Source organism: Periplaneta americana, chromosome 7 (genome assembly GCF_040183065.1).
Source record: "Periplaneta americana isolate PAMFEO1 chromosome 7, P.americana_PAMFEO1_priV1, whole genome shotgun sequence".
Classification (NCBI taxonomy): domain Eukaryota; kingdom Metazoa; phylum Arthropoda; class Insecta; order Blattodea; family Blattidae; genus Periplaneta; species Periplaneta americana.
This window is the reverse complement of record NC_091123.1, coordinates 120,204,992-120,219,593: the sequence shown is the minus strand read 5'-3', so window position 1 is coordinate 120,219,593 and position 14,602 is coordinate 120,204,992. Positions and strand designations below refer to the sequence as shown.

Below are 14,602 nucleotides of genomic sequence, written 5' to 3'. Positions count from 1 at the left end.
ATCGAATAATATAAAGAATCAAATAATTTATTCCAGTTCTCGAATACTTTTATCATTGGAATAACGATTTGATTACTCACCAGCAGGTTCTCGTTTCTCAGTTCTCTTATCCAACATCCAGCATGACAGCTATAACGATAGCAGTGACAGCAGTGTATTGTGCAACCACTGGAGTTTATATCTTTTTTATTATTTTAATCACATGCTGTAGACATCTGTAACTTCCGATAAAGATGTTGTATTCCTGCATTCCATAATGAGACGAGAGAAAGAAAGAGGAGAGAGACAGTCCGGAGCAAGTCTTTATTGCACGTAACTACCTCATGTTTTTGGGCGAGGTTAGCCGAATGTGTACGATTGATGAGCAATCAGTGTTACGAGAACTTCCTTATCTATACTTTTTCTTTCTGTTCTCATTCTTCACTTCTCGCAGCTTCTACCGTGTGAGCAAAGTATCGAATACTTGTTCATAATTAGAGATATATCTCGAGAACTTACAAGAATCAGATAATTCGTATTTTTTTTATTCGAATACTCCCATTATTAGAATAAACGTACTATTACCAAGATAGTTGAAAAGTTCATTGAAATTATTAGTGGTGGGATTTTCTAACAATTACATTTAACTGTTTACTCATGTTTATATGGACTTCTTTACTTGGAGTAGTCGATATTAATGTCGTGCAGTGTTCGAACATGAAAGGGAAAATCATTATACATATTGCAAACTTTGCCATACTCCATAGGCATCCAACAATATGTAGAAGTGCAGTATGTAAGTTAAAATAACCCATTGCTTTAAAAACCAGTTTCAGAAGTCATGTTCGTAGCAAAGTTCATTAACTGTAGATGCAAGCTAAGTATTTCACTGGAGTGTCGTGTGTAAGAGGCCTATGTTCGGTTCATATTCTGCCGAGTTTCTGTAGAACCGAAGTTCGCTTTGCAGAAGCAGGTCTGTCAGTTTGTTCAACCCCTCCCCTTATGTTTGGTGCCTTTCACCTTAGTCCCTTCCCTTCATGCCCTTTTATGCTTTAGCTACATAAAGATGTCATTCACATATCTTGTGAAGTTACACATAGTAATGGGTGTAGATATTTTAGCTATTAATATAGCTAGACATTGACAAAAATATACGCATAAGTAGTAAAATAAACAAAATATCTAATACATATGTCCGTAGCATCGACTATGTCATGCAAGTTCAAACATGAGAGAGGAAACCAAGACATTACAAACTTCATCTCATTCCACGTGAAAAACTAATAGCAAGCAAGATATGTGCTAAAATCCTTAAGTGGTTAAAACATGAAAGGTTGAAAGGACAGGACAGAGAAATTTTCATAATTGGACCAAACAAACATGACTCTTTCTGCAGTGCAAACAATGGCAAATATCGAACTTCGCCATATTCGACAAACATGAACCGAACATAACATATCATGCACGACATTAATATGTAGTATGAAAATGAAATCATTTATTTTATTAACATGTTAGATATCATTAGCTAAAATAATATGCACTAAATTTTAATGTAGGTATGTTTAGTACCGTGTCTGTGCAATGACGTTTTTGCATTTAATGTCAGTATGGTTCTCATGTTTTTTATCATCATCATCATCATCATCATCATCATCAGTGCATTTTTTATACGAAAATAAGTGCTGGAACTCACCAAAATTGACAAGTTACATAGATTTTTAATAGCACCCAAGTTCGGAACGTACTGTTAAAAGATACGTCCTTATTCATGCAGTCATAGCTTGCTGCTTACTGCTTTCTGTATGTGCGATTCAAACAGAAGTGTTAATTTTAGAAAAATTGAAAGAGAAAAGGTATCAGTACTGCGTACTGCCAGAAAAAAAAAACCACTGATCATCATAATCATTATCATCAAAATTGTGACTTACTTCACAAAGCACGAAGTTATCGTTTGCTGATTGTAAACTGTACATCTCCGAGAAGGGTGTTGGGGATTTCGTTCTGATAGTGAGAATATTTTCTTAGCAAAGTCTTTCACATTTGTCTTCAAAATTCACAAGCCCTACTTCCATTTATTTATATTTTTAATTTAAATGAAGAAATGATTACTGTCTACACTTATTACGTCCATTCTATTTCCAGTTATTACATACAATAAACTTTGCATAACAATGAGATTTTAAGAAGTCAACTGTAATAGAGTATTTATTTATTATGTGCTGAGTTCAATACCCTTAACCAGTTTCGCCTGACAGTTCCAGTTTCATAATGGTGCTGTTATATCACCACCAATAAACTCTTGCAAATTAAAAAAAAATACTTACAGGTTAGAATTGGAATCGAGGAGAGGTAATCACTGAAGTTTTAAGACTACTACGATTTTCGTAGTTCCTCGTAATACATTATTTTAATGCTATATATTGCTAATATTAATGTGGCTGTCAGTGGCATAACTGAGGCTGATCCAGAGTTGTGCTTGAGTGTGGGTTCGATTCCCGCTTGGTCTGATTACTTGGTTTTTTTTTTTTTTCGGAGGTTTTCCCCAACCATAAGGCGAATGTCAAGTAATCTGTGGCGAATCCTCGGCCACATCTCGCCAAATAATCTCTCGCTATCACTAATTCCATCGACGTTAAATAACCCAGTAGTTGATACAGCCTTGCTAAATAACAAAGTTAAAACAAATAAAAAAAGTGTTAATGTGGCTGCAGGAATAGAGTTAACTTTACATTTCGAAAGCTTTCTCTGCACATACCATTTGTGCTGAAATATTGCTTCTTGTGTGTTATTCAGGTATGGAGCATGAAACGGAAGAAGCTGCAGCCCCTTTTGGAATATTCCTGAATAATATCCATCTGGAAGCCATGATGTCACATGCCAACACCCTTGCTACCTTTCATCACTGCTCCATATGTGTGTTACAAACACTGAGTGCTTTCATATTAACACATCAAGTGTGGAGTAGTGTAAGACTATGGAAAATGTACAGTAAATGTTGACTTGCATATAGACCTATGCATCCTTCATTGGAAACGTGCACAAATCTTGTGTCTAAGAAGAGAACTCTTAATGAGCTCTAATGGAAACCTCTCCTCAAACTGCACACATAGATCTCCACAGCAAAGAGACAAATAAGAAAAATTAGCTGCTCATACTGATGGTATGGATGTGAAAATTTACTTGGAACGTCACATTAAGAAGCAACAACACATACTTGGAAAGAACAATTGAGTTGCTATTCGATGTAACTCTGTGCTGTATGTGACATACGAGATGATCTTGTGCTCTCAATATAAGAGGTGTTCAGAGCTAAAGTGGATGAAGTCACAAATTTTCATAAATCGAGTTTAATTCATTTTCTGATTATCTGAAATTGGATCTTTTCCGAGCAGTAATGGATCAAGTCATAATTCCAAGCATTCGCCGGTAGGTGACACCAGTCACTTTTGGCTCGGATTATTTGTTCACAATGTTCTGAGCCATAGTAGATCAAGTTACCAAAGCATTGCATCAGTTAACATCACAATTGTTTATATTTTATAAATCTAGAATTTAAGAATGGAGCAATAAAATTATTGCTAGTCAAATTAGATAATCCACTAGAGCAAGTTAACTTTAAATTATCTTAAAACTACGTCTCATGGCCTTAATCCACTTTAGCTTTGAATGCCTCACATATGCAGTATCTTCTCAAGACTGAGGGATACTCAATTTTTGGATATTTTATTCAAGCTCAGTTTCTGAACCTTACAGCTATTTGTTTTCTATTCATTTATTTGCTGTGATGATCTATTGTTTGTTATTCACGAGATGAGTGCTGGATGAAACTGCAAGAGGAGTAATGATATGAATTATTGTATTAGCCTATGTGATGCAATAGCAATATTATTCATTAACAAAAAAAAAAATGGATACTTCATCAGTTGCTGGTCATTGCTCTTGTGTTATAGGAAGTAGAAAGTTAAGTTATTAATTATAATTGGTACTAGATTAAAGAATTAATAGTTTCTTTATTAAAATAATTACAATTAATTAATTTTTATGTGCTTATTGTAACTAACGTGGGTAGTAACCTGGCAATTGAGAGTGATGTTTATTATAATCAGCACCTACAGTCAAGGTCACATTCATTATAATGTTGTTGTTGTTGTTTTCTAATGCCAGGCGTTTGACAATAAAGTCATTTGACCTCTTGCACTCCAATATTTTTCAAAGATATTACATTCATTATAATGTATAATGTTGATTCCAATTATGTCAGTATTCTGTTTGAGATAGAGTAATGATAAAAGATAAAACTCTGATATTAATGTATAAGGTTGAATGTGTTGGATTTTATCTTTCTTCATTTGAGACAGTTCAAATTAAAGTGAAAAAGAGATTGGAATGGGATGGTGGATTTTTTTCTGTGCCTAGTATGGCATGAAATATATATATCAATTTGTAGTAAGATTAGGAGATATTGTTTGGCTTTTCGCCCCTGAATTTATTGGAACATGACTCTGCACCACGCTCCTGTGAGATGTTTGTTTAATGAAACTTCATTTGTAATTTGTATGTCGTTAATTCTTTAATTGTAAATTGTTGTTAAAGAAAGTACAAACAATAATAAAACACCTTCAGAAGAGGCATAGCTTGAACTTTTTCTGTTCCTGGTGAAGCATACAAAAACTATTAAAAGTAAACAGAAAACTCTTTAATGCTTCGAAGGTTTGTATCTATCTTCCTCTTCAGATGACCAAAAAGGGTGAGATGGGTTTCCTACTTGTTGGGGTCGTTGCATATAGCATGGCTAAATTCGCGTGTCTGACAAATATAGATTTAACCTACGAAATAATTTTCAGCTTCTGTTTGCTTCACCAAGAATGGAAAAAGCTCAAACTGCACCTAATGTTAATAATCCACCATTGCTTCCTTCCGCATTTAAGAAATAAAGGTCCACACCTGTGGAGTAACTGTCAGTGCGTCTGGCCGCAAAACCAGGTGGCCTGGGTTCGAATCCCGGTCGGGGCAAGTTACCTGGTTGAGGTTTTTTCTGGGGTTTTTCCTCAACCCAATACGAGCAAATGCTGGGTAACTTTCAGTGCTGGACCCCGGACTCATTTCACCGGCATTGTCACCTTCATATCATTCAGATGCTAAATAACCTAGATGTTGATACAGCATAGTAAAATAACCCAATAAAATAAAAAGAAATAAAGAACACATATTGTATTTGCTGGCGTATAAGACGATCTTTTTACCCTCCAAATAAATCTTAAAATTACGATCCGTTTTGAACAATTGAGTACTTTCGTGCACATTCCCTTTGCAGGTTTTGAAATATAAGTGAATTTATCATCATCATATTTCAATTTTAGTTTTCCCGGGTGAAGTATAATTTGTGCCATGTTTCAAAAGCCTTCGCCCTATAACAATATATTGTATTTCAGTAATATGATGTTGCCACTTTTTATGGGTGAATGTGATGTCTGTCTTGTAAGCGCTTTGCAAAGATTAAGATAAGAAAAAACAGAAAAAAGTGGCAATTCCATAAGAGTAAAATTACTGCACATGTCTGCCCTACTTCGAGTGGCAAGCAAACATTGATATGACGATGTAATAAAGATAGAGTTGTTTATTGTAAGCAAAGGTTTTTTAAACATGCACATACAATACTTTAAATATTTGAAAGTGTCTTGTACCAGAAAATACAATATTTCATATTGTGTAAAGTTGCATATTTAAAGTTTATTAAAACAAATGCGTTACATAATAGACCATAATTAAATAATGTAATGTGATTTATGTGTGCTGTCTCATGTTTCTACTGTTATGCTATTAACCAGTGCTGCGAAATGGTTTTCGATTAATGTTACAGACAGCATTTGAAATCTTGAGATTTGTGGAAAATATTAGCTTGTTTTCTTTCTGTTACAGGCAATTGAAGGGTTCAGAGCCATAGTGGGCCAAGTGCCATTTATTAAAAATGGAGAAAGCAAGGGTTAAAGTTACGTGAATACCTTAGTTTAATGAAGATTGAGTTTTAATCTGTATACTTTATATTACTTGCTATATATTTCCATTGAATTATGGTAATAACTTCATTTTAACCCTTGTTTTCTAAGGTTTTAGTAAATGGCGCTTGGCCCACTATGGTTCTGAACCCTTCAATTAAAAATGATTAGTTCTAACTAGGAACACTGGTTTGGTTATAGTTCTACATTAATCACAGAATAATGATAACTGTGGAGTGAGGGAAGTGTTCATGAGTCACAAAGTTCTCTTGCAAGGAGCATTTAGCAATCATGTGATGATTATCTGTGTAAGGTACCATTTGCACAATCTTTGTACGTACAATTGGCGCAAATTAACTCTATTGTGGAACCTCCAGTGAGAAATACTTGAGAAATGAGGGTACTTATCTCCATAGGGCTGTACAGTTGATCTCTAGCCACTTGTAGTCCATTTTGTCTAGTAACCTTGTTTTCAGTGATTACATAATTTCATATAAACAGCTATCTTTGTAATACCCATAAATCACGTACAGTACATTAGTTTACATAAACATGGTTCGTTTACAAATGGTGACAAAAACGAACGAGATTTATACAAAATTCTGAATGCATTTGAGGTGCATCGTTCCAAATTGTATTATATTCAAGAAACATTTTTTACAGGAATGACAAAAAACTGAATTACCCATAAATTGGACAAGTTTTCTTTATACTACACACAACCACTTTTAAGCACTTGTTTCACAGTTTACAAATACGACAACTTGAAACGATAGATTACACAACATTAAAGATAAAGTAAGCAAAAGTATCAAATTCAATTTCATCCACCAGTGGACTTTATACAATTTGAAACAGGCCAATTTATTGATTTGTATCTGTAAATGGTATGTTACTGTCAAACACAGCTACAGATAGAATGTAGAAAATCACAGCAGGAATGTAAACATACTCTATTGTTAAAATAATTTGTGTACATTTACATATTACAATAGATTTTTAAATTACTAGTAAGTAATAATGTTGGTATAGTCTGATGATGTTTTCTCTTAAGCAGGAAAGATAATTTATTGTCACTAAGCTAGAATTAAACAGGGAAAAACTAGATTTAGAGACAGAAAAGCAAAATTGGTAACACTGATGTTAACCGTTGTTGTGGTTATGTTGGTAGCACTTCATTGTTTTAAATTGTCCGTGCATTAGAATGTAATTGCATTGCTGAGAAGTTATTGTTACCGAAGTAAAAATTTGTTGGAAAAATTAACTGACAGCTAATCAGTCAGGAAGACTACTCGTACATATTCATTTTACTCTATTGTACGAGAAGTGGTACGAAACTAATTCCTCATAATTTTTTTTTTTTTTTTGCCATAGAAGATGTTGCATGTTACTGAGCGGGTACTAGAAATTTTGTAAGTTTCACCATACTGACTCTCATTGTGATCAGTTTTGTATGTTACCTGCTGCAGTTCAAAATGATGAACCTGAAACAGGTATAGGGCTTGCGCATCAAACAGAGAGTGGTATTGAATTTCTTACCATGGAAGAACCGATTCCTATTAAAATCCATTTTCGTCTCAGAAATGTTCATGGTAACAACATTGTTATGTGTGAGCTCAGTTAAATGTTGGATCATGCCTTTTAAAGGGGAGAAACTGGTATTGTTGATAACTTCAAAGCGGCCAGTTACTGACAGTAATGATAGAAAACAAGAGCTGGATCAACATGCTGGTCAATAATGACTGGCACATTACAACAAATAATTGTCCTACGATATGTATTGAAAAATAAGCTGTGATGACCATCATAAAGAAACTTACCTACAACAGAGTTTCCATCCCGTGGGTCCTAAAATTCTGAGACAAGTACAAAGGGGCATCTCAAACTAGTCATGCATAGTCACAGATGAAATCTGGACCCACCATTACAACTCAGAGATAGAGAGACAGTCAATGGAACAACCATTAGAAGCCACCATACAAAAATATCTTGAAAAGATAGTCTTCTGTTGGTTAAGTCATGGTGGCAGTGTTTTTGGAAGATGGAATCTTGCTTGTGAATTTTCTGTCGAGATGCACTACTGTCAACTCTGGTCGATATGTGGACATGTCAAAGTTGAGAACACTTGTCCATAGAATTCGACCTGTGGTTGTTTTTGATTACATGTCTCTGCATCAATCGGCACATGAGAGAGGCAATTGCAAAACTGAGCTACACTAATCCTCCTCATTACCTCATAATCCTGATCTGACAATCTCTGTAGATTCACATGTTACCACCACTTCAGCCATTTTCGAGATAGTGACATGCTTAAGAAAATTGCTTAGAATACCTCAGGAATTTTACGGAACTGCCAACATTACTGTTAGAGAAGTAACTGGGTGTTCTTTAATTACTAAAATGTTAACATCATATAAACAATATATAGTTACAAGAATTACATTTCCCCATTATAAAGAAAGGAGGCATTACTTTCGTATCGCATCTCATTATTATTATTATTATTATTATTGTCATTGTCATTTTCATTTTCACAATTTTCATGACGTATGAATTAAAAAAAATAAAACTACAAAATAAGGTAGCTGTATTACAAAAATGTCCTAAAGCTAAATTTAATGATCTAAAATATTTTATATTGGCATATTATATAATATCTTTATAGTATTAAGTAACTAAAATAACAAATGCTCACATTGAAACCTAATTGTGCAACTTTTGACTTTTTCATGTTTACGAATTTGTTTTGTTTTTGTAATTTTCATGACTGTATTAAGAAAAATATGTTATACCAATATGCAGTTTGTAACAGTTCAGCCCTTTCTTCATGTTGCAGATTATATTTCCATTTATAGTTTATTCCTTTGAAATCATTGTGTACCCTAAAAGATAATAAACTATCAAATATTAAAATCACTTCCAATGTTATTTGTTATTAATGGAAATTGGTATTTAAAATAGGGGATATTGCACCAGTCCCTAAAACTTAAGCTGTTTATTTTTTTTTTTTTTTTTTTTTTATATCTATTACTGAATCAAAATAAAACAAAAATTGAATTTCAAGGATAACATCAGTATTAAGATCGAAGAAATAAAACATCAAGATAACTTGCTTCAATAGACCTATATTTAAGTTGTCAATAGTGATTCAAATGATGGCATTCAAAAACTTCAGTATCGGACACATTTTTTCAAGTGCAGGAACATTGTAAAAGTTAACACACAAGTAAATGTGGACTTAAAATTATAAAATGAAAGTGTTGGTTCACATCTGGGAGATCACTACAGCCATTCCTTACAATATTCACATACAAAGCAGGCTACATTACCACTGTTAGCACACCCAATGTGAACCAAATCTTCATAGATGCAACACTGTACCTAGTTCTCAAAAGACTCTACAAATAAGGCACTGAGTCTTCTTGGAGTTATTTTGGTGTGCTTTCTTGCTTCCACCTTCCTTTCCAAACTGAAGTTCTCTTTTTCGAAAGGGGTTATTTGAGGTTGGCTCTCGTTTAGAGTTACTCCTTTCAGAAACTAGTTTGTTTCTTCAGGTTTCAACATGCTATGTAAACCTTTGACTTGACTGTACTTGATTGAAGTAATCAAGAAGTTGTATTTCTTCAAGACATATACCAAAATATACGCCAATTACCTACATAAGATGTTATGTGCGAGATTTACGTAAAAAGTTTCCTTTTGTGTCATTTTACATGAAACTATATCGAAACAACTTTCTGAGACGACTGTATTTGAAGATCATAGAGTCTCTTCCATGCAGAATACCCATTTCTTACATAAAGAAATTCCAGTTTTCGGCCCAAGACACATCTGATTATGGACGGGACATTTTTGTCTCGGCAGTCGTATTACGGCATTCGCAAAGTCCGGTCTTCCTTGTGTTAATGTACACCACAAAATAAAGGCATACAAAATCCATCATATTTTTTGCACATCTGCAAAATTAAAAGTTATACTATGTAGCTCGATTTTTTTACTTTAGATAGTGAAAATCATGTTAACTTACCTCTAGCTTTGACACTCAAACCAAATGAAGCAAATCCACCATGGTAGCCTTACCAACAAATGAAGCTCAAAGATGATAGTATCACAGTCTAGTATATACAATCACGAAGCTCAATACTTAGGGAATACGCATCCATAGATAGTTGCTAACCACTAGGATTGCTACTATCACCTCATCACAGACAGTGCAAAATAGTACCGGCACAGTTTATTGTTCCTAGTACCCTCAACAACTCAGGCTTTGTGACTGTATATACTAGATTGTGATAGTATTGTAATTGGTTGGTACCAACAAATTTTAAAATTAAAAGTCCCAACCCTCCCACTGTCCCATCACTCCTCCTTCTCTCCTTCCAGTGAATATGTAATTTGTTTGTTAAAGAATAATTTAGAATATGGTAGTAGTAAATGATCTTGACATTTTACTTGTTTTTCCCAATAACGAAGTTTATTATTAAATCTATTGGCTAGAAGTGTTCTTGTAATGTACTCTGTGTGCTTAATAAAATTGGTATGTTTCATAAACTAGCTTGTGAGTTTAATTTCTGACTTTCCCTACGAATCACTTTTCCTAATAGTTGTCATGTGAAGGGTACAGAGAAAGAATGAACAGAGTCACAAGAAGCATAATTTACAGGAGAACATTTTTAAAGTTTGAACACTAATTTCCAAAAATAAGGTTTCAATTTTCCAAAAGTACTTTTCTTAACTTGTTTGACAATAGGTTTTAAAGCACCATATGAAATATTAGTCATAAGTGACTTACGTACTTGTATAATTAGTGTTTAATTAAAGCTTGACATGACTCTAATAATTTTTTCTCTGTATTCATAGAAATGAATAGATAGTATCTGCAAAGTATTAAATGTTCCAGTATTCTACTTACAGATTAAACACAACATACTATGATACAGATGTTAATAGTCACTATCTCGGTTCTCTGATGTGGTTCTTTCTTATTAGCATAATTTTGAACATGAAGTTTGGTGATGAGCTCTTGAGCATCTCCTCTGCAAAATTTCTTCAGAAATTGTAGGTCCTTGTACTTTTCTTTTGACAGTGAAATTGGACCTGGATATGCAAGGCTGGATTCATGCAGTTGAACCAATGTGTTCTTCCTATTTTTTCTATCCATGACAACCATGGATGTATACAGTCCATTATATGTTTCCCTGTTTTCGACAGTTCAAGGATGTATGGACATAATTTTGAGTGCAGTATTGGGCAGGTTATAGTTATATCTTGAACCACGAAACTTTCCCCAAGTCCTAAACATTTGTGTCTTGCTGTCCACAATAAGAAAGGGAGAAACCCTACTCTCATGTACTGCGTCACAGAATATGTGACAGTGGCACAATATCCAACACCGGTAGGCCACAAAGGGGAACAGAGAGGTAGAACTTAAACTGAGAGGGATTCAATCTGGCATCGGGAATCCGGTGTGGCTTAGTGGATACACATAGAGCTAAAAACCCGGGTTCTCCGTTCTGTCTATTCTTCACCATATAGTAATGCAGAATTCCTGTACTGAAATATCATATGTACTTCAGTACATCATAGTACAGATCGATTATTTAGTCCTGACAGCTCGAGGACGCAAAAGAGGGGAAGTAATAGGAGTAGTGGGGAGAGCTCCAGAGTAGAGATAAGGGCGAGCAGTCAGTAAAGGAATGCAGTAGAAACATACCACTCTACCGCACTCATGACATCTGATCGTTCCGAAGGCAAGCGAGTGACTAACCCAAACACCCCTTGGTGTAACTAAATGCACTCGTCTGACCAAGGCGCACATTGCCTGCGACTGTCAGGACTAAATAATCGTACTGTAATATGATAGCATAAGTAATCACTTCGTGATTCAAGACAGTGCCTTGTTCCGTCGGACCCTGGCCATGTAGTCACTCGTAATGAGAGCACCTATGTACATAGTGTTGGACACTGTGCCACTGTCACGTCATATTCTGTGACACAGTACATGAGGGTAGACTACCAAAGGGAAACAGAGAGGTAGAATGTAAACTGATAAGGATTCAATCCGGCATTGGAACTCGAATCCGCTGTGGCTTAGTACGTAGAGCTGGAAACCCGGTTCGAGTTCTGGTGCCGGAGAGAAATTTTCTCTGTTCTACCAATCCTTCACCATATGATAATGCAGAATTCCTGCATGGAAATATCATACGTACTTTGGTACATCATAGTAATATGATAAGCGTAAGTAATCATTCTGTGACACAGTACATGAGGGTAGGCCACCAAAGGGAAAAAGAGTGGTAGAACTTAAACTGAGAAGGATTCAATCCAACATTGGAACTCGAATCCGGTGTGGCTTAGTGGATAAAGCATCAGCACGTAGAGCTGAAAACCCGGGTTCGGGTCCCGGTGCCGGAGAGAATTTTTCTCTCTTCTACCCATCCTTCACCATATAGTAATGCGGAATTCTTGTATGAAAATATATTACTTCGATACATTATATTAATATGATAAGTGTAAGTAACACTTAGTGATTCAAGACCCTGGCCACTTAGTCACTCATAATGAGAGCACCTCTATACATAGTGTTGGACATGGTGCCACTGTCATATATTCTGTGACACAGTACATGGGTAGGCCACCAAAGGGAAATAGAGAGGCAGAACTTAAACTGAGAGGGAACTGGAATCTGGTGTGGCTTAGTGGATAAAGCATCAGCATGTAGAGCTGAAAACCCGAGTTCCGATCCTGGTGCCAGAGAGAATTTTACTCCGTTCTACCCATTCTTCATCCTGTTAGGGTTGGCAACTCTACCGTATTTGCCCCTAATTTTTAACAGATTTCCAGCTCCCCTATTATTCTTCTCTTCGAGCATTTTCTCCCTTATTTTTGCATAATATAAAAATTTTTATTCTCAATATTTGATTTTTCCATGAATGATGATTTATGTGATGTATTTTGCTATTCAAGATAGTCATTAAAATGTACAGCCTTCTTAGAAGGTAAGACTTGCCAGAAAAGGGTTTTAGTGCTCACCCGTTTAAAATCAAAGCATGTTAATGTTATAATTTAGAAGAAGAAACTGGTGAATTTTGTTCTAAGCTTACCAAGTAGTAATGCTCATGCAAAGAGGATGTTTTATTTCATGAACAATAATTGGACAGATGTTCGAAGCAGGAGGACAGCACATTTAATCAAATCAGAGCTGCAAACTACAGTCTAATTACCTGAGAGAAAATCTGTCTCAAAATACTCTTAATTTAAGCCTAGCTGCCAAAGTATAGAATAAAGTTGTCTTTTAGTAACTGAACCGTATAATTTGTCAATTTTCTTTGTGAAATTTTTGTCGATTCCTTAGTCTCACATATTTTCTTAAAAAATGTTGGCAACTCTAAGCCCTATAGTTCCCTGTAACTTTGTAATTTCTCCATTTAGTTAACTTTTTCTGCAAATTTAGATCTTCCCTGTAGTAAAAAACAAAACAGTTAATATTTTATTATTGGCAAGGCATGCAACACTTATGGGCAAATCCAGAAATATATACCGAGTGTTAGTAAGGAGGCCGGAGGGAAAAAAACCTTCAGGAAGATCAAGACGTAAATGGGAGGATTAAAATAGATTTGAGGGAGGTGGGATATAATGGTAGAGACTGGATTAATCTTGCTCAGGATAGGGACTGATGGCAGGCTTATGTGAGAGTGGCAGTGAACCTTCAGGTTCCTTAAAAGCCATAAGTAAGTAATATTTTATTATTTTCCCCGCTTATGCTGTAATGCATTGGCAAATAATATGAAATGCAGCAAGGTCACAACACTCATATTTTCTATATAGAGTACTGTATTTGAAATATGTGCTTCCCAAACACCAATGCTGTTGCACTGTGCATTGTAATTTCAGGAGTGTATAATTCACAGTTCTTGAGTTTTTGGAGAGTAACAGGAACAATATAAAAGCCAAGTTGAAACAGTGCATCCAAATTCCTACATGTGTAAATGTTATTTGTTGTGATTTTTTTAATGTTTTTACTTAAAAATGTGTCAATGTACTAAATCGAAAGTCACTGAAAAAGGAAGAAAGAACACAAAAAGTGCATCAAAGAATCCGAAAGCTAAAAAAGTAATGCATGATTAATGTTATCCATTATAATCAATAAAGTGAAGAACAATTGTGTAACTTTTGCTTTTTAAATAATTTTTTCCTTCAAAATAATTTTCCTTTTACATTTAACCTTTAAATACCGTACAAATATGCATCTTACGCACTTGATATGCCTGTTTAAATAAGTTCCAGGTCTCTTATGGACCCTTGCCTTTCGCAGTCGTATGGAGAAATATGATTAATGTGACACTGACGTTTTCATCTTCCTTTTTTCTTCATCGGTGATGGAGATAGGTGAACTGATTGTAGCAAGTGGAGGTTGTTCACTGAGTTAATTCTTGCATGAGACGATTGACGTGAGAGTGTAGCATTTCCAGATAATTTTTCCGTAATTTTTTAACGTAGTCACTAAATAAACTGATGTTGAGGTCACTGTGCAATTGGGTATTTCGAATGTGATAATCTGCTCCAGTGATAGTTCTGCATACTGCACGTTGGATACCGTCAAGTCTCCGAAAATGGGGGGATGG

General features: G+C 35.0%; 1 long non-coding RNA gene across 1 annotated transcript in view; it reads left to right on the top strand.

Annotated features, from left to right (window-relative positions):
* Positions 1–10,532, top strand: part of LOC138703399 (uncharacterized) — a 171,210-nt gene extending 160,678 nt beyond the window's left edge. Inside the window, exon 4 of the long non-coding RNA XR_011333149.1 lies at positions 2,776–10,532. This is a non-coding gene — a long non-coding RNA (uncharacterized lncRNA). The remainder of the gene's footprint in view (positions 1–2,775) is intronic.
* Positions 10,533–14,602: the final 4,070 nt, after the last annotated feature.